Raw genomic sequence first — 21042 nt, 5'->3', positions numbered from 1 at the left:
TGTGCGGTTTTCATTGTCTACCAGCCCATTTAGTAATGGCCCCTTCGGCGGAGAAGTGTGCGCAGCATCGCTGGAAACAAAATCACGGAACCTGAAGCTAAAAACTGGTTGTTTTTCAATGCATGATGCATCATCAGACGAGGAGTTTACACTCATGGTGGTCGGCATGGGAGCTATCTGGTCAGCACGGAGGAAATCGATTCATGAGAATATATACCATAGTGGCATAGTCCGTTTGCAACGCATGGATTCGCATGGATTCGTCAAAGACGAAATTAATACTCTCTCCGGCCCTAGTGTCAAAAAAATGTCTTACATTATGGGATGGAGTAGTAGATGCGAGCATCAATACTCCCTCCGACCCTAGTGTCAAAAAAGCGTCTTATATGGGACGGAGTAGTAGATGCGAGCATCGGCGCAGAGGCTATAGCATGTTGTGAACGGCTCACTTTGGCTTCAGATTTAGCACTATGAAGATTCATTTTGGCCTCGGATTGCAAGATTGTTATTGATGACACCGCAAAGGAAGGACTGGGAGCTCATGCATCTATCACCAAGGAGATCGTAAGGACGTTCTAAATTATTTCTGGAATGTCGTTTCACTCATGAGCATCGAAACAACAACTTCGAAGCTCACAATGCCGCTAAAGAATGCTAGCTTTTTTTACCGATGAGACGCCACCTGTGGCTAGGCACTCCTTTCTATACTTTATCTATACATGTTAGCTTCGACATATTGGATATCGAGTGATATATTGGACGATATGTACATATATCGAAGAAAACATGTCTAGTTTTGTTTTCATTATTCTTGTTCAAAACATTTATTTTTAGTAAAACAAAATGTATGATGTCAATGCTTTAATATGACACTTTTAGATTCCCACTTTATTAACTTCTTGATTAAGAAACTATTAAGGAAAGATTCACAAAATCCTTACTCTATGATTAAAAACAATACTATATATATGCATTTGTATGAAAGATTGTGCATGACTTTGATATATAATAAAGCTGTAAATGCATAATCTTATTTCACAACATTCTAATAAATAATTGTTGTCATATTTCCATCATTCTATATCAGTGTACATATCGGGCTAGATATCGGCCATAGCGGTCGATATTTCGGTCTGTATCATATGATATGTTTGAAAATTGATATTTACAAAATGATATGTTACCTTTATATCGGTAGAACCCCAAAAGTGATATATCGGTCGTATCAGCCTAGATTTAAAGGCTTGAATAAAACTTAGCGAGGTTGATCTAAAAAAACTACCAAAACATATTATATTAAGGAACAAAGGTAGTACCTGATAGCGATCATATATGAGGATAGGGATTATATATGAGGCATTGAAAGGAAACTCCCCAAGCTTTGCCATACTGATGTTCACATTCGACATGATAAACTGATTTGACAGGAAAAGTACAAGGCCATGGTCACATACTAAATAAAACATGCTTTTACAAGAACTCATAAGAATAAGAACTACAAGCAAGTCCACAAAAACTTTCTTAGAAGAATAAGATATTACAAGAAAGTCCTTGAAGAAATCACCACCTTCTGAGTAAAAATCATCTACGACAAACATGCCCTTAGTTCTCCATGATCCTTTGTGTAACTTGGTCTGTCCTTTCCATGCCACACATGAAGTGGATAGATGGTTATGCAAACTGATAGACTTGTGATGTGAGATGTGTAGATATCTTGAGGGGGACACAATTATTCTAGGAGTCATGGTTGTCCATAGAACTTTTTTTTGACAAAAAGACTGTAAGGGAACCCCCTACAGTATAGTTGGTGCAACAAACCCAAATTGCAAGTACCATGCCTTGAACCTGGGTGGATGGAAAGGCATCAGCCCCTTCCCACTAGGCTATGCCTTAGTCCATAGAACTTATTGCCTTCGTCCGGTCCTTGTGACATTAATATCTTTACGTTAGCCGCCGCAAGTACGGGACAAGAAGTAGGGCGAATGGGTTATCTCAATATATTGCATCTTGAGAGATAACGTTATGTGAGGGACCGCCCATCAGACATAGACCACTATATCATATACTGCAGGTACTGACTTAGCCACCACATGGCATACTCATAAAACTTGACTCCATCCCGTGCCCGTACCGAACGGTACCGTACCTAGATGCCAGCAATCTCATCTAAAACATCACATACTTCTCATAGTTTATTTCCTCTGTTTAGTTTAGTATTTATTTTTCGTCTCTCTAATTTAATTCTCCCTTTCTTTGTTCCTTAGTAACCTACTTAAGTAAACTATTTCCAAACTCCGGTTTGGGTGTGAGCGTACTTGTGTTAAGTGAGAGTGCAGCTGTGGGGATTGTGGTGCCATCCTATTCGCTCCCTGTGGGATCGACAAACCTTACTTATCACGAAATTGCTACATAGCCATGTGCACTTGCAACAAGTATGTTTGTTTTACTTCTATTTTCGTAAACAACATAAACTCACATATATTTTCATCTAGATCCAACAACCGAGCTCTAGGAGCACATGAGATGACTCTTTTAGTGAAATCCATAGGCAAGTCAGGGGTCATAGGAGGAGAACTTGTTGTGTCCCCTTCTCAACCTTATATATTTGTCTACCTCGTCCCCAATTAGCAGTGTGGGACTAAAGTTTCACACCTCTTGTAATACATGAATGGGCCAAGTGGGCCTATATGATTTATTCTAGGAATCATATGATTTATGTAATGGGCCTAGTACATGTAATTTCAACATTTTCTGCATCCCCAACACCGAGCTCTAGACTCTTTGATTCTAGTCCCTCGTCATCAAGAACCCAATCTTGCTCTGAATCATGTGCCAAGAGTTCGTGATAGACACAATTTATGTTTAGCTTACAAAAATGAAAATGCTGCCAATGGTAAGGTTTTATTTCCAAAAAAGGAATGCGATTAGTTTGACTTTGTTTTAGCAAGAAACATAAACTTTTTGAGCTGTCCATGGATACACAGAGAGCACAGATGACCGTGCACCATTTACATGCTATACTATTGCATTATAGATGGGCTTTGCCCCATATAAGACAATAATTCCTGGTTAATCTCTATGGTCCATTTAGGTGCATGACAAATGGTGCAAAGTTTAGTACCATACTGCTATAGTAGTAAGAGTGGGACATCTTTATAAGGACTGCTCTACCACATGTCATTAGGAGCTTGGGAAGAGGAGTTGTACACGCGCGCTCCTCCTCCTTCGCCGCCCACCTCGATTCGCCACGCCTCGTCATGACGCACGCACGTGATGCGGGTTGCGGCAACGAGCTAAGGTTTATTTTTGCCGGTCAAGAATGGTTAATTAATTGTGAATTAATTAATTAATGAGTCGCTAACGAAAGTGCCAATGTTCGAGACATTGGACCGTGGGCTGTTGGCGGACTCGGTCGTGGGCCTAAGCCCAGGCCCATCTACCCGATGACCTATAAAAGGAGGCGCTGGCGTGTGGAGTGAACCCAAACTCATTCACTCCTTCCTTCACAACCCTAGCCGTCATCTACATGTCCTGTCTCTGTGCTACTTCTAGCGATCCCGTCCCGACGATCGCGTGCACGGTTGGTCGGGAGAGCAGGTGACTTTGGAACCTTGTCGCTCGAGATCTAGCCGGGAAAATGATAATAAGGTTTTTGGGGAGCGTCTCGGCGCAACTGCTCCTGATCCTTCCCCATCTCCGCCGTCCTCTACTTACAATACTTCCCCTGCATTGACACCATGCTCGACAACGCCGCCCCAAAGAAGAAGTCCACAGACGAAACCAAGGCAGCTGCCGCTGCCGCCACGTTGGCCTGGCCAACCGGAGGGTTGATACGTCTCCATCGTATCTATAATTTTTGATTATTCCATGCCAATATTCTACAACTTTCATATACTTTTGGCAACTTTTTATACTATTTTTGGGACTAACATATTGATCCAGTGCCCAGTGCCAGTTCCTGTCTGTTGCATGTTTTTTGTTTTGCAGCAAATGTTGGAAATATGCCCTAGATGAAGGAAATATGCCCTAGAGGCAATAATAAAGTTATTATTTATTTCCTTATATCATGATAAATGTTTATTATTCATGCTAGAATTGTATTAATCGGAAACATAATACATGTGTGAATACATAGACAAACAGAGTGTCACTAGTATGCCTCTACTTGACTAGCTCGTTGATCAAAGATGGTTATGTTTCCTAACCATAAACATGAGTTGTCATTTGATTAACGGGATCACATCACTAGGAGAATGATGTGATTGACTTGACCCATTCCGTTAGCTTAGCACTTGATCGTTTAGTTTGTTGCTATTGCTTTCTTCATGACTTATACATGTTCCTATGACTATGAGATTATGCAACTCCCGTTTACCGGAGGAACACTTTGTGTGCCACCAAACGTCACAACATAACTGGGTGATTATAAAGGTGCTCTACAGGTGTCTCCAAAGGTACTTGTTGGGTTGGCATATTTCGAGATTAGGATTTGTCACTCCGATTGTCGGAGAGGTATCTCTGGGCCCACTCGGTAATGCACATCACTATAAGCCTTGCAAGCATTGCAAATAATGAGTTAGTTGCGTGATGATGTATTACGGAACGAGTAAAGAGACTTGCCGGTAACGAGATTGAACTAGGTATTGAGATACCGACGATCGAATCTCGGGCAAGTAACATACCGATGACAAAGGGAACAACGTATGTTGTTATGCGGTCTGACCGATAAAGATCTTCGTAGAATATGTAGGAGCCAATATGGGCATCTAGGTCCCGCTATTGGTTATTGACCAGAGAGGTGTCTCGGTCATGTCTACATAGTTCTCGAACCCGTAGGGTCCGCACGCTTAACGTTCGTTGACAATATAGTACTATATGAGTTATGTATGTTAGTGACCGAATGTTGTTCGGAGTCCGGGATGAGATCACGGACATGACGAGGAACTCCGGAATGGTCCGGAGACAAAGTTTGATATATGGGATAGTAGTGTTTGATCTCCGGAAGGGTTCCAGAATTCACCGGAAGGGGTTCCGGATGTTTCCCGAAATGTTTGGGCACGAGAACACTTTATGTGGGCCAAAGGGGAAAGCCCACGAGGCTTTTGGAAAGTGCAAAAGGAAGTTTTGCGGAGACCAGAGGCTAGACGCCAGGAACCCTAGCGTCTAGGGGGTAGACGCCGGGAACCCTGGCGTCTAGCCCTGGAGTCCGAGAAGGACTCTTGCCTTTCAGGTGAAACCGACTTTGAGGAGGCTTTTACTCCAAGTTTTGACCCCAGGGCTCAACATATAAATAGAGGGGTAGGGCTAGCACCAAAGACACATCAAGAAACACCAAGCCGTGTGCCGGCTACCCCATCTCCTCTAGTTTATCCTCCTTCATAGTTTTCGTAGTGCTTAGCTGAAGCCCTGCGGAGATTGTTCTTCACCAACACCATCACCACGCCGTCGTGTTGCCGGAACTCATCTACTACTTCGCCCCTCTTGCGGGATCGAGAAGGCGAGGACGTCACCGAGCCGAACGTGTGCAGAACTCGGAGGTGCCGTGCTTTCGGTACTTGGATCGGTCAGATCGTGAAGACATACGACTACATCAACCGCGATGATATAATGCTTCCGCGAACGGTCTACGAGCGTACGTAGACAACACTCTCCCCTCTCATTGCTACGCATCACCATGATCTTGCGTGTGCGTAGGAATTTTTTTTGAAATTACTACGTTCCCCAACACTAGAGGCAATAACAAATTAGTTATTATTATATTTCCTTGTTCATGATAATCGTTTATTATCCATGCTAGAATTGTATTGATAGGAAACTCAGATACATGTGTGGATACATAGACAACACCATGTCCCTAGTAAGCCTCTAGTTGACTAGCTCGTTGATCGATAGATGGTTACGGTTTCCTGACCATGGACATTGGATGTCGTTGATGACGGGATCGCATCATTAGGAGAATGATGTGTTGGACAAGACCCAATCCTAAGCCTAGCACAAGATCGTGTAGTTCGTATGCTAAAGCTTTTCTAATGTCAAGTATCATTTCCTTAGACCATGAGATTGTGCAACTCCCGGATACCGTAGGAATGCTTTGGGTGTACCAAACGTCACAACGTAACTGGATGGCTATAAAGGTGCACTGCGGGTATCTTCGAAAGTGTCTGTTGGGTTGACATGAATTGAGACTGGGATTTGTCACTCCGTGTAACGGAGAGGTATCTCTGGGCCCACTCGGTAGGACATCATCATAATGTGCACAATGTGATCAAGGAGTTGATCACAGTATGATGTGTTACAGAATGAGTAAAGAGACTTGCCGGCAACGAGATTGAACGAGGTATCGGGATACCGACGATCGAATCTCGGGCAAGTATCGTACCGATAGACAAAGGGAATTGTATACGGGATTGACTGAATCCTTGACATCGTGGTTCATCTGATGAGATCATCGTGGAACATGTGGGAGCTAACATGGGTATCCAGATCCCGCTGTTGGTTATTGACCAGAGAGATGTCTCGGTCATGTCTGCATGGTTCCCGAACCCGTAGGGTCTACACACTTAAGGTTCGATGACGCTAGGGTTATTAGGAAGACTTGTATGTGATTACCAAATGTTGTTCGGAGTCCCGGATGAGATCCCGGACGTCATGAGGAGTTCCGGAATGGTCCGGAGGTAAAGATTTATATATGGAAAGTTATTGTACGGGTTCCAGGAAAAGTTCGGTTTTTCCGGTATTGTACCGGGAAACTTCCGGAAGGTTCCGGAGGATTCCGGAGGGGTCCGGAGGTCCGGAAAATGTTCCACCACGTCCAATACAGCAGCATGGGATGTAGGGGGGCTCCCTAGCCTTAATGGGCCAGGGGCACCAGCCCCCCCAAGGCCCATGCGCATGGGAGAGGGGAAACCCTAAGGGGGAGGGCCTCCACTTGACTTGGGAGGCACTCCTCCCCCCCTTGGCCGCCGCCCCCAACCCTAGATGGGATCTAGGGGGGCCGCCCCCTCTCTCCCCACCTATAAATAGTGGAGGGGTGGGAGGGCGGCCATACCCTTGCACCTGGCGCAGCCCCTCCCCTCCAATACCTCTCCTCCTCCGCGTGAGCTTGGCGAAGCCCTGCCGGAGAACTGCCACTCCATCACCACCACGCTGTCGTGCTGCTGTTGGACTCTCTTCCTCAACCTCTCCCTCCTCCTTGCTGGATCAAGGCGCGGGAGACGTCTCCGTTCCATACGTGTGTTGAACGCGGAGGTGCCGTCCGTTCGGCGCTAGGATCACCGGTGATTTGGATCATGACGAGTACGACTCCATCAACCCCGTTCTCTTGAACGCTTCCGCTTAGAGATCTTCAAGGGTATGAAGATGAACTCCCTCTCTCTCGTTGCTAGTATCTCCTAGATTGGTCTTGGTGACACGTAGGAAAATTTTGAATTATTGCTACGTTCCCCAACAGTGGCATCATGAGCTAGGTCTATGCGTAGATTCTATGCACGAGTAGAACACAAAGTAGTTGTGGGCGATGATTTGTTCAATTTGCTTGCCGTTACTAGTCTTATCTTGATTCGGCGGCATTGTGGGATGAAGCGGCCCGGACCGACCTTACACGTACTCTTACGTGAGACATGTTCCACCGACTGACATGCACTAGTTGCATAAGGTGGCTAGCGGGTGTCTGTCTCTCCCACTTTAGTCGGATCGGATTCGATGAAAAGGGTCCTTATGAAGGGTAAATAGCAATTGGCATATCACTGTTGTGGTTTTGCGTAGGTAAGAAACGTTCTTGCTAGAAACCCATAGCAGCCACGTAAAACATGCAACAACAATTAGAGGACGTCTAACTTGTTTTTGCAGGGTATGCTATGTGATGTGATATGGCCAAAAGGATGTGATGAATGATATATGTGATGTATGAGATTGATCATGTTCTTGTAATAGGAATCACGACTTGCATGTCGATGAGTATGACAACCGGCAGGAGCCATAGGAGTTGTCTTAATTTATTTATGACCTGCGTGTCAATGAAAACACCATGTAATTACTTTACTTTATTGCTAACCGTTAGCCATAGTAGTAGAAGTAATAGTTGGCGAGGCAACTTCATGAAGACACGATGATGGAGATCATGGTGTCATGCCGGTGACGATGGTGTTCATGCCGCGCCTCGAAGATGGAGATCAAAGGCGCAAGATGATATTGGCCATATCATGTCACTTTATGATTTGCATGTGATGTTTGTCATGTTTACATCTTATTTGCTTAGAACGACGGTAGCATAAATAAGATGATCCCTCGCAATAATTTCAAGAAAGTGTTCCCCCTAACTGTGCACCGTTGCTAAGGTCCGTTGTTCCGAAGCACCACGTGATGATCGGGTGTGATAGGTTCTAACGTTCGCATACAACGGGTGTAAGCCAGATTTACACACGCAATACACTTAGGTTAACTTGACGAGCCTAGCATGTACAGACATGGCCTCGGAACACGGAAGACCGAAAGGTCGAACATGAGTCGTATAGTGGATACGATCAACATGAAGATGTTCACCGATGATGACTAGTCCGTCTCATGTGATGATCGTACACGACCTAGTTGACTCGGATCATGTATCACTTAGATGACTAGAGGGATGTCTATCTAAGTGGGAGTTCATTGAATAATTTGATTAGATGAACTTAATTATCATGAACATAGTCAAAAGGTCTTTGCAAATTATGTCGTAGCTCACGCTTTGGTTCTACTGTTTTAGATATGTTCCTAGGGAAAATTTAGTTGAGAGTTGACAGTAGCAATTATGCGAACTGGGTCCGTGAACTGAGGATTGTCCTCATTGCTGCACAGAAGGGCTATGTCCTTAATGCATCGCTCAGTGCGTTGAACCTCGAGCGTCGTCTGTAGATCTTGGGAAACATCTGACATACACATTTTGATGATTATGTGATAGTTCAGCGTGTAATGCTAACGGTTTAGAATTGTGGCACCAAAGACGTTTTTTGAAACATTGCAGAACATATGAGATGTTCCAAAGACTAAAATTGGAATTTCAGATTAGTGCCCACGTCAAGAGGTATGAGACCTCTACAAGTTTCTTAAGCCTGCAAACTAAGGGAGAAAAACTCAATCGTTGAGCATGTGCTCAGATTGTCTGAGTACTGCAATCGCTTGAATCGAGTGGGAGTTAATCTTCCAGATGAGAAAGTGATGGTTCTCCATAGTGACTGCCACCAAGCTATTGGAGCTTCGTGATGAACTATAACATATCAGGGATAGACATGATGGTCCTTGAGCAACTCGCGATGTTTGACACTGTGAAAGTAGAAATCAAGTAGGAGCATCAATTGTTGATGGTTAAAACACTAGTTTCAAGACGGGCAAGGGAAAGAAGGGATACTTCATGAGACGGCAAATCAGTTGCTGCTCTAGTGAAGAAACCCAAGGTTGAACCAAACCCGAGACTAAGTGCTTCTATAATGAGGGGAACGGTCACTGAAGCAGAACTACCCTAGATACTTGGTAGATGAGAAGGCTGGCAAGGTCGATAGAAGTATTTTGGATATACGTCATATTATTCTGTACTTTACTAGTACTCCTAGTAGCACCAGGGTAATAAATACCGGTTCGGTTGCTAAGCGTTAGTAACTCGAAATAAAAGGCTGCGGAGACTAGCTAAAGGTGAGATGACGATATGTGTTGGAAGTGTTTCCAAGGTTGATGTGATCAAACATCGCACGCTCCCTCTACCATCGAGATTGGTGTTAAACCGAAATAATTGTTATTTGGTGTTTGCGTTGAGCATAGACATGATTGAATTATGTTTATTGCCACACGGTTATTCATTTAAGGAGAATAATGGTTACTCTGTTTATTTGAATAATACCTTCAATGGTCTTGCACCTAAAATGAATGATTTATTGAATCTCGATCGTAGTGATACACATGTTCATGCCAAAAGATATAAGATAGTAATGATAGTACCACGTACTTGTGGCACTACCATTTGAGTCCTGTTGGTATAAAACGCATGAAGAAACTCCATGTTGATGGATCTTTGGTCTCACTCATTTTGAAAAGATTGAGACATGCGGACTGTGTCTATTGGTAGATATGCATGAAGAAACTCCATGCAGATGGATCATTTGGACTCACTTGATTTTGAATCACTTGAGACATGCAAATCATACCACATGGGCAACATGACTGAAAGGCCTCGTTTTCAGTAAGATGGAACAAGAAAGCAACTTGTTGGAAGTAATACATTTTGATGTGTGCAGTCCAATGAGTGCTGAGGCATGCAGTGGATATCGTTATGTTCTTACTTCACAGATGATTCGACTAGATGCTGAGTATATTTACTTGATGAAATATAAGTCTGAATTATTGAAAGGTTCAAGTAATTTCAGAGTGAAGTTGAAGATTGTCGTGACAAGAGGATAAAATGTCTATGATATGATCATAGAGATGAATATCTGAGTTACGAGTTTGGCACACAGTTAAGACATTATGGAAATTGTTTCACGACTAATATCGCCTGGACCACCATAGTGTGATGGTGTGTCCGAACATCACAACTGCACCCTATTGGATATGGTGCATACCATGATGTCTCTTATCGAATTACCACTATCATTTATGGGTTAGGTATTAGAGACAACCGCACTGACTATAAATAGGGCACCACACAATTCCGTTGAGACGACACCATATGAACTATGGTTTAGAAAAACCCTAAGCCGTCGTTTCTTAAAAGTTTGGGGCTGCGATGCTTATGTGAAAAAGTTTCAGGCTGATAAGCTCGAACCCAAAGCGGATAAATGCATCTTCATAGAATACCCAAAACAGTTGGTTATACCTCCTATTTCAGATCCGGAAGCAAAAGTGATTGTTTCTAGAAACGGGTCCTTTCTCGAGGAAAAGTTTCTCTCGAAAGAATTGAGTGGGAGGATGGTGGAGACTTGATGAGGTTATTGAACCGTCACTTCAACTATTGTGGAGCAGGGCACATGAAGTTGTTCCTGTGGCACCTACACCGATTGAAGTGGAAGCTTATGATAGTGATCATGAAACTTCGGATCAAGTCACTACCAAACCTCATAGGTCGACAAGGATGCATACTACTTCAGAGTGGTACGTAATCCTATCTTGGAAGTCATGTTGCTAGACAACAATGAACCTACGAGCTATGGAGAAGCGATGGTGGGCCCGGATTCCGACGAATGGCTCGAGGCCATAAAATCCGAGAGAGGATCCATGTATAAAAACAAAGTATAGACTTTGGAAGAACTACTTGATGGTCGTAAGGCTGTTGGGTGCAGATGGATTTTAAAAGGAAGATGGACAATGATGGTAAATGTCACCATTAAGAAAGCTCGACTTGTCGTTAAGATGTTTTCCGACAAGTTCAAAGGAGTTGACTACGATGAGACTTTCTCACTCGTAGCGATGCTAAGAGTCTGTTGGAATTATGTTAGCAGTTACTGCATTATTGATGAAATCTTGCAGATAGGATGTCAAAACATTGTTTCCTCGACGTTTTTCTTGAGGAAAGGTTGTATGTGATAAAACCAGAAGTTTTTTTGACAATCCTAAAAGATGCTAACAAGTATGCGAAGCTCCAGCAATCCTTCTAAGGACTGTAGTAAGCATCTCGGAGTTGGAATGTACGCTTTGATGAGATGATCAAAGATTTTGGGTTTATACAAAGTTTATGAGAAACTTGTATTTCCAAAGAAGTGAGTGGGAGCACTATAGAATTTCTGATGAGTATATGTTGTTGACTATTGTTGATCAAAAATGATGTAGAGTTTCTGGAAAGCATATAGGGTTATTTGAAAAGTGTTTTTCAATGTAAAACCTGGATTAAGCTACTTGAACATTGAGCATCAAGATCTATAAGGATAGATCAAAATCGCCTAATAGTACTTTCGGACGAACACATACCATGACAAAATTTTGAAGGAGTTCAAAAATAGATCAGCAAAGAAGGAGTTCTTGGCTGTGTTATAAGGTATGGGTATTGAGTAAAACTCAAGACCTGACCACGGCAGAATAGAGAGAAAGGACGAAGGTCGTCCCCTATGCTTTAGATGTAGGCTCTAAAGTATGCTGTGTTGTGTACCGCACCTAAAGTGTGCCAAGCCATGAGCTAGTCAAGGGGTACAAGTGTGATCTAGGAATGGATCACAGGACAACGGTCAAGGTTATCCTTAGTAACTAGTGGACTAAGGAATTTTCTTGATTATGGAGGTGGTAAAAGAGTTCGTCGTAAAGGGTTACGCTGATGCAATCTTTGACACTAATCTGGATGATTCTGAGTAGTAAACCGGATTCGTATAGTAGAACAGTTATTTGGAATAGCTCCAAATAGAGCGTGGTAGCTGCATATACAAGATGACATAGAGATTTGTAAAGCACACACGGATCTGAAAGATTCAGACCCGTTGACTATAACATCTCTCACAATCATAACATGATCAAACCCAGAACTCATTGAGTGTTAATCACATGGTAATGTGAACTAGATTATTGACTCTAGTAATCTCTTCGGGTGTTAGTCACATGGGGATGTGACCTTGAGTGTTAATCACATAGCGATGTGAACTAGATTATTGACTCTAGTGAAAGTGGGAGACTGTTGGAAATATGCCCTAGAGGCAATAATAAAGTAGTTATTATTATATTTCCTTGTTCATGATAATCGTTTATTATCCATGCTAGAATTGTATTGATAGGAAACTCAGATACATGTGTGGATACATAGACAACACCATGTCCCTAGTAAGCCTCTAGTTGACTAGCTCGTTGATCGATAGATGGTTACGTTTCCTGACCATGGACATTGGATGTCGTTGATGACGGGATCACATCATTAGGAGAATGATGTGATGGACAAGACCCAATCCTAAGCCAGCACAAGATCGTGTAGTTCGTATGCTAAAGCTTTTCTAATGTCAAGTATCATTTCCTTAGACCATGAGATTGTGCAACTCCCGGATACCGTAGGAATGCTTTGGGTGTACCAAACGTCACAACGTAACTGGGTGGCTATAAAGGTGCACTGCGGGTATCTCCGAAAGTGTCTGTTGGGTTGGCACGAATCGAGACTAGGATTTGTCACTCCGTGTAATAGAGAGGTATCTCTGGGCCCACTCGGTAGGACATCATCATAGTGTGCACAATGTGACCAAGGAGTTGATCACGAGATGATATGTTACGGAACGAGTAAAGAGACTTGCCAGTAACGAGATTGAACTAGGTATCGGGATACCGACGATCGAATCTCGGGCAAGTATCGTACCGATAGACAAAGGGAATTGTATATGGGTTGACTGAATCCTTGACATCATGGTTCATCCGATGAGATCATCGTGGAACATGTGGGAGCCAACATGGGTATCCAGATCCCGCTGTTGGTTATTGACCAGAGAGATGTCTCAGTCATGTCTGCATGGTTCCCGAACCCATAGGGTCTACACACTTAAGGTTCAATGACGCTAGGGTTATTAGGAAGACTTGTATGTGATTACCGAATGTTGTTCGGAGTCCCGGATGAGATCCCGGACGTCACAAGGAGTTCCGGAATGTTCCGGAGGTAAGGATTTATATATGGAAAGTTATTGTTCAGGTTCCAGGAAAAGTTCGGTTTTCCGGTATTGTACCGGGAAGCTTCCGGAAGGTTCCGGAGGATTCGGAGGGGTCCGGAGGTCCAGAAAATGTTCCACCACGTCCAATACAGCAGCATGGGCTGTAGGGGGGCTCCCTAGCCTTAATGGGCCAGGGGCACCAGCCCCCCCAAGGCCCATGCGCATGGGAGAGGGGAAACCCTAAGGGGGAGGGCCTCCACTTGACTTGGGAGGCACTCCTCCCCCCCTTGGCCGCCGCCCCCAACCCTAGATGGGATCTAGGGGGGCCGGCCCCCTCTCTCCCCACCTATAAATAGTGGAGGGGTGGGAGGGCGGCCATACCCTTGCACCTGGCGCAGCCCCTCCCCTCCAATACCTCTCCTCCTCCGCGTGAGCTTGGCGAAGCCCTGCCGGAGAACTGCCACTCCATCACCACCACGCCGTCGTGCTGCTGTTGGACTCTCTTCCTCAACCACTCCCTCCTCCTTGCTGGATTAAGGCGTGGGAGACGTCTCCGTTCTGTATGTGTGTTGAACGCGGAGGTGCCGTCCGTTCGGCGCTAGGATCATCGGTGATTTGTATCACGACGAGTACGACTCCATCAACCCCGTTCTCTTGAACGCTTCCGCTTAGAGATATTCAAGGGTATGAAGATGCACTCCCTCTCTCTCGTTTCTAGTACCTCCTAGATTGATCTTGGTGACACGTAGGAAAATTTTGAATTATTGCTACGTTCCCCAACAGTAAATCCATATCAAACAGAGTCTAAACGGGATAAAAACTGAAGGAGATTTTTTTGGAATATATGTGATTTTTGGGAAGAAAAATCCATGCGAGACAATGCCCGAGGAGGCCACGAGGCAGGGGGCGCGCCCCGGGGGGCAGGCGCGCCCCTGACCCTCGTGGCCAGCCCGTAAGGCGGTTGATGCCCTTCTTTCGCTGCAAGAAAACTAATATCCGGATAGAGATCGTGTTAAAATTTCAGCCCAATCGGAGTTATGGATCTCTGGGAATATAAGAAACGGTGAAAGGGCAGAATCTGAGAACGCAGAAACAGAGAGAGACAAAGAGACAGATCCAATCTCGGAGGGGCTCTCTCCCTCCCATGCCATGGAGGTCATGGACCAGAGAGGAAACCCTTCTCCCATCTAGGGAGAAGGCCAAGGAAGAATAAGAATAAGGGGGGGGCTCTCCCCCCTCGCTTCCGGTGGCACCGAAGTGCCACCGGGGGCCATCATCATCACCGCAATCTTCACCAACAACTTCACCGCCATCATCACCAACTCTTCCACCCTCTATGCAGCGGTGTAACCCCTCTCTTACCCGCTGTAATCTCTACTTAAACATGGTGCTCAACGCTATATATTATTTCCCAATGATGTATGTCTATCCTATGATGTTTGAGTAGATCCGTTTTGTCCTATGGGTTATTTGATGATCGTGATTGGCTTGAGTTGCATGTTTTATTATTGGTGCTGTCCTATGGTGCTCTCCGTGTCGCACAAGCGTGAGGGATTTCCGCTGTAGGGTTTCCAACATGTTCATGATTTGCTTATGGTGGGTGGCGTGAGTGATAGAAACACATACCTGAGTAAGTAGGTTGTTTGCGTATGGGATAAAGAGGACTTGATACTTTAATGCTATGGTTGGGTTTTACCTTAATGATCTTTAGTAGTTGCGGATGCTTGCTAGAGTTCCAATCATAAGTGCATATGATCCAAGTAGAGAAAGTATGTTAGCTTATGCCTCCCCCTCATATAAAATTGCAATAATGATTACCGGTCTAGTTATCGATTGCCTAGGGACAAATAACTTTATCGTGACAAAAAGCTCTCTACTAAAACTAATTTAGTTGTGTCTTTATCTAAACAACCCCCACTTTTTATTTACGTGCTCTTTATTATCTTACAAACCTATCCAACAACACCTACAAAATACTTCTAGTTTCATACTTGTTCTAGGTAAAGCGAACGTCAAGCATGCGTAGAGTTGTATCGGTGGTCGATAGAACTTGAGAGAATATTTGTTCTGCCTTTAGCTCCTCATTGGGTTCGACACTCTTACTTACCGAAAACTGTTGCGATCCCCTATACTTGTGGGTTATCAAGACCTTTTTCTGGCGCCGTTTCCGGGGAGCAATAGCGCGGGGTGAATATTTTCGTGTGTGCTTGTTTGCTTTATCACTAAGCAATTTTTATTTGATGTTCTTAGTTGTTTTCTATCTTTAGTTATGGGTAGGAAACACAAAATACCAAAAAAATTAGTTGTACCTACTGAACCAATGGTTGAAGAACCACTCAAAATCTATCACACTCCTAAAGCTTATTACTTGGATCATCTTCGATCCCTATGTGCTCGTGCTGAAACCCCAACTAGCTTAGTTGAGGGCAAATCTTTAGATGAGCATGCTTGTTATGTGCGACACCGCATATCTGAAAAAGGGAAACGTTTACTGGATCAAATTCATCGTTTGCAATGCTATGCTTGGAATTTATGCGAAATATATGATTATACTTGTTGTTCTGAAGACCCTAAGAAACACCTTCCCTACCAATGTTTGTTTAGTGATAATGGAATCGTATCTTCGTATGATAAGGGCGTTTATAATTACTATGATGTTCAACAAATTGAAGAATTTGTTGCTTCTAAGGGTTCTTACGAAATTGCTTCTTTGATTGAAAAGTATGATGCTACTCTTTACAAATCTGAAAATTTTGCCATACTTAAATATTTCTATGATAATTATGCTTCTAATGCCTATGTTGAACCATATATTGAGGACTACTCCGCTGTCCAAGAAGAGACTAATATTTTGCAGGAGTCTATGGAAGAAGAAATTGATGAAACTGTGAGCTCATTGGATGAAAAAGATGACGAGGAGAGCGAAGAACAAAAGGAGGAAGAGAGGATTAGCTACCCGTGCCCACCTTCTAATGAGAGTAACTCTTCAACTCATACATTGTTTAATTTCCCTTCGTGCTTACCGAAGGATGATTTCTGTGATGACTATTATGATCCCTTTGATTCTCTTGAAACATCCCTTTTTGATGATGCTTGCTATGCTTGTGGCCAAGATGCCAATATAAATTATGCCCATGGAGATGAACTTCCTATAGTTCCTTATGTTAAACATGAAATTGTTGCTATTGCACCCACGCATGATAGTCCTATTATCTTTTTGAATTCTCCCAACTACATTATATCGGAGAAGTTTGCACTTATTAAGGATTATATTGATGGGTTGCATTTTACTATTACACATGATGATTTTGATGAATATAATATGCATGTGTTTGCTGCTCCTACTTGCAATTATTATGAGAGGAACTATATCTCCACCTCTCTATGTTTCCAATACAATAAAATTGTAAGAAACTGTTTATACTATGCATTGGCCTTTACTATGTGTGCATGAATTGTTCTTTTATGACATGCCGATGCATAGGAAGAGAGTTAGACTTCGTTGTTGCATGATATACGTTATTTTGTGCTCACTACTAAATTCCAAATCATTTCTAATTAAAATTGGCTTCGATATACCTTGGGATCCGGGTGGATCCATTACTTGAGCACCATATGCCTAGCTTAATGGATTTAAAGAAAGCGCTGCCAGGGAGACAACCCGGAAGTTTTAAGAGTCATTTATTTCTGTTGTGTGCTTTTATAAAGTTTAAAAATAAAAATAATGTGCCAAGATTTGCCTTTAGGATGTTTACTTTGCTTGTTGGTTTGTATGGTGCATGACAGAAACTTTGGCTGTAGTGCGCGATTTTACGTTTTTTACTGGAACGTCAAATGGTTCTGATTCTTTTTGCACTGTCTTTCTATACAATTTTTTATTTTTCCTAATTTTGGTAGAATTTTTGGAGTACCATAGGTATGGTGAATGTTCAGATTATTATAGACTGTTCTATTTTAGACAGATTTTGTTTTTGATGCATAGTTTGCTTGTTTTGATGAAACTATCGATTTATATCAGTGGATTAAGCCATGTAAAAGTTATATTACAATAGATATAATGTAAAAACAAAATATGAATTGGTTTGAAACAATACTTAGAGTAGTGATTTGCTTTATTATGCTAACGGATCTTACCGAGCTTTCTGTTGAGTTCTTGTGTGGATGAAGTGTTCGATGATCGAGAAGGTCTCGATGTGAGAAGAAGGAAGAGAGTCAAGAGCTCAAGCTTGGGGATGCCCGAGGCACCCCAAGTAAATATTCAAGGAGACTCAAGCGTCTAAGCTTGGGGATGCTCCGGAAGGCATCCCCTCTTTCTTCAACAAGTATCGTTATGTTTTCGGATTCGTTTCGTTCATGCGATATGTGCAATCTTGAAGCGTCTTTTGCATTTAGTTTTCATTTTTCTTTTATGCACCATGCTGGTATGAGATAGTCCTTGGTTGATTTATAGAATGCTCATTGCACTTCACTTATATCTTTTGAGTATGGCTTTATAGAATGCTTCATGTGCTTCACTTATATCATTTGAAGTTTGGATTGCCTGTTTCTCTTTACATAGAAAACCGCCATTTGTAGAATGCTCTTTGCTTCACTTATATTTGTTAGAGCATGGGCATATCTTTCGTAGAAAGAATTAAACTCTCTTGCTTCACTTATATCTATTTAGAGAGATGACAGGAACTGGTCATTCACATGGTTAGTCATAAAATCCTACATAAAACTTGTAGATCACTGAATATGATATGTTTGATTCCTTGCAATAGTTTTGAGATATAAAGATGGTGATATTAGAGTCATGCTAGTGGGTAGTTGTGGATTATTAGAAATACTTGTGTTGAGGTTTGTGATTCCCATGCACGTATGGTGAACCGTTATGTGATGAAGTCGGAGCATGATTTATTTATTGATTGTCTTGCTTATGAGTGGCGGTCGGGGACGAGCGATGGTTTTTTCCTACCAATCTATCCCCCTAGGAGCATGCGTGTAGTACTTTGTTTCGATAGCTAATAGACTTTTGCAATAAGTATGTGAGTTCTTTATGACCAATGTTGAGTCAATGGATTATACGCACTCTCACCCTTCCACCATTGCTAGCCTCTCTAGTATGGCGCAACTTTCGCCGGTACCTTAAACCCACCATATACCTTCCTCAAAACAGCCACCATACCTACCTATCATGGCATTTCCATAGCCATTCCGAGATATATTGCCATGCAACTTCCATCATCATCATATACATGATTTGAGCATTTATTGTCATATTGCTTTGCATGATCGTAAGATAGCTAGCATGATGTTTTCATGGCTTGTCCGTTTTTTGATGTCATTGCTACGCTAGATCATTACACATCCCAGTACACCGCCGGAGGCATTCGTATAGAGTCATATCTTTGTTCTAGTTTCGAGTTGTAATATTGAGTTGTAAGTAAATAAAAGCGTGATGATCATCATTATTAGAGCATTGTCCCATGTGAGGAAAGGATGATGGAAGCTATGATTCCCTCACAAGTTGGGATGAGTCTCCGGACTTTAAAAATAAATAAAAGAGGCCAAAGAAGCCCAAATAAAAAAAGAGGCCAAAGAAGCCCACCAAAAAAGGAATAAAAAATGAGAGAAAAAGAGAGAAGGGGCAATGTTACTATCCTTTTACCACACTTGTGCTTCAAGGTAGCACCATGTTCTTCATACAGAGAGTCTCTTGAGTTATCACTTCCATATACTAGTGGGAATTTTCATTATAGAACTTGGCTTGTATATTTCGATGATGGGCTTCCTCAAATGCCCGAGGTCTTCATGAGCAAGCAAGTTGGATGCACACCCACTTAGTTTTCAGTCTGAGCTTTCATACACTTATGGCTCTTAGTGCATCCGTTGCATGGCAATCCCTACTCACTCACATTGATATCTATTGATGGGCATCTCCATAGCCCGTTGATATGCCTAGTTGATGTGAGACTATCTTCTCCTTTTTGTCTTCTCCACAACCACGATTCTATTCCACCTATAGTGCTATGTCCATGGCTCACGCTCATGTATTGCGTGAAAGTTGAAAAGGTTTGAGAACATCAAAAGTATGAAATAATTGCTTGGCTTATCATCGGGGTTGTGCATGATTTGAATATTTTGTGTGGTGAAGATGGAGCATAACCAGACTATATGATTTTGTAGGGATAACTTTCTTTGGCCATGTTATTTTGAAAAGACATGATTGCTTTATTAGTAGGCTTGAAGTATTATTGTTTTTATGTCAAATGATAGACTATTGCTTTGAATCACTCGTATCTTAATATTCATGCCATGATTAGATATGTGATTAAGATTATGCTAGGTAGCATTCCACATCAAAATTATCTTTTTTGTCATTTACCTACTCGAGGACGAGCAATAATTAAGCTTGGGGATGCTGATACGTCTCTGTCGTATCTATAATTTTTGATTCTTCCATGCCGATATTCTACAACTTTCATATACTTTTGGCAACTTTTTATACTATTTTTGCGACTGACATATTGATCCAGTTCCTGTTTGTTGCATGTTTTTTGTTTTTCAGTAAATCCATATCAAACGGAGTCCAACGGGATAAAAACTGACGGAGATTTTTTTTGGAATATATGTGATTTTTGGGAAGAAAAATCCACGCGAGACGATGTCCGAGGGGGCCATGAGGCAGGGGGGCGCGCCCTTGACCCTAGTGGCCACCCCGTAAGGTGGTTGATGCCCTTCTTTCACCGCAAGAAAGCTAATATCCGGATAGAAATTGTGTTAAAATTTCAGCCCAATCGGAGTTACGGATCTCCGGGAATATAAGAAACGGTGAAAGGGCAGAATCTGAGAACGCAGAAACAGAGAGAGACAAAGAGACAGATCCAATCTCGGAGGGGCTCTCTCCCTCCCATGCCATGGAGGTCATGGACCAGAGAGGAAACCCTTCTCCCATCTAGGGAGAAGGCCAAGGAAGAATAAGAATAAGGGGGGGGCTCTCCCCCCCTCGCTTCCGGTGGCACCGAAGTGCCACCGGGGGCCATCATCATCACCGCAATCTTCACCAACAACTTCACCGCCATCATCACCAACTCTTCCACCCTCTATGCAGCGGTGTAACCCCTCTCTTACCCGCTGTAATCTCTACTTAAACATGGTGCTCAACGCTATATATTATTTCCCAATGATGTATGTCTATCCTATGATGTTTGAGTAGATCCGTTTTGTCCTATGGGTTATTTGATGATCGTGATTGGCTTGAGTTGCATGTTTTATTATTGGTGCTGTCCTATGGTGCTCTCCGTGTCGCACAAGCGTGAGGGATTTCCGCTGTAGGGTTTCCAACATGTTCATGATTTGCTTATGGTGGGTGGCGTGAGTGATAGAAACACATACCTGAGTAAGTAGGTTGTTTGCGTATGGGATAAAGAGGACTTGATACTTTAATGCTATGGTTGGGTTTTACCTTAATGATCTTTAGTAGTTG

This window comes from Triticum aestivum, chromosome 3A (genome assembly GCF_018294505.1).
Source record: "Triticum aestivum cultivar Chinese Spring chromosome 3A, IWGSC CS RefSeq v2.1, whole genome shotgun sequence".
Taxonomy (NCBI): Eukaryota; Viridiplantae; Streptophyta; class Magnoliopsida; order Poales; family Poaceae; genus Triticum; species Triticum aestivum.
The sequence above is the reverse complement of the archived record's forward strand: the minus strand, read 5'-3'. Positions refer to the sequence as shown.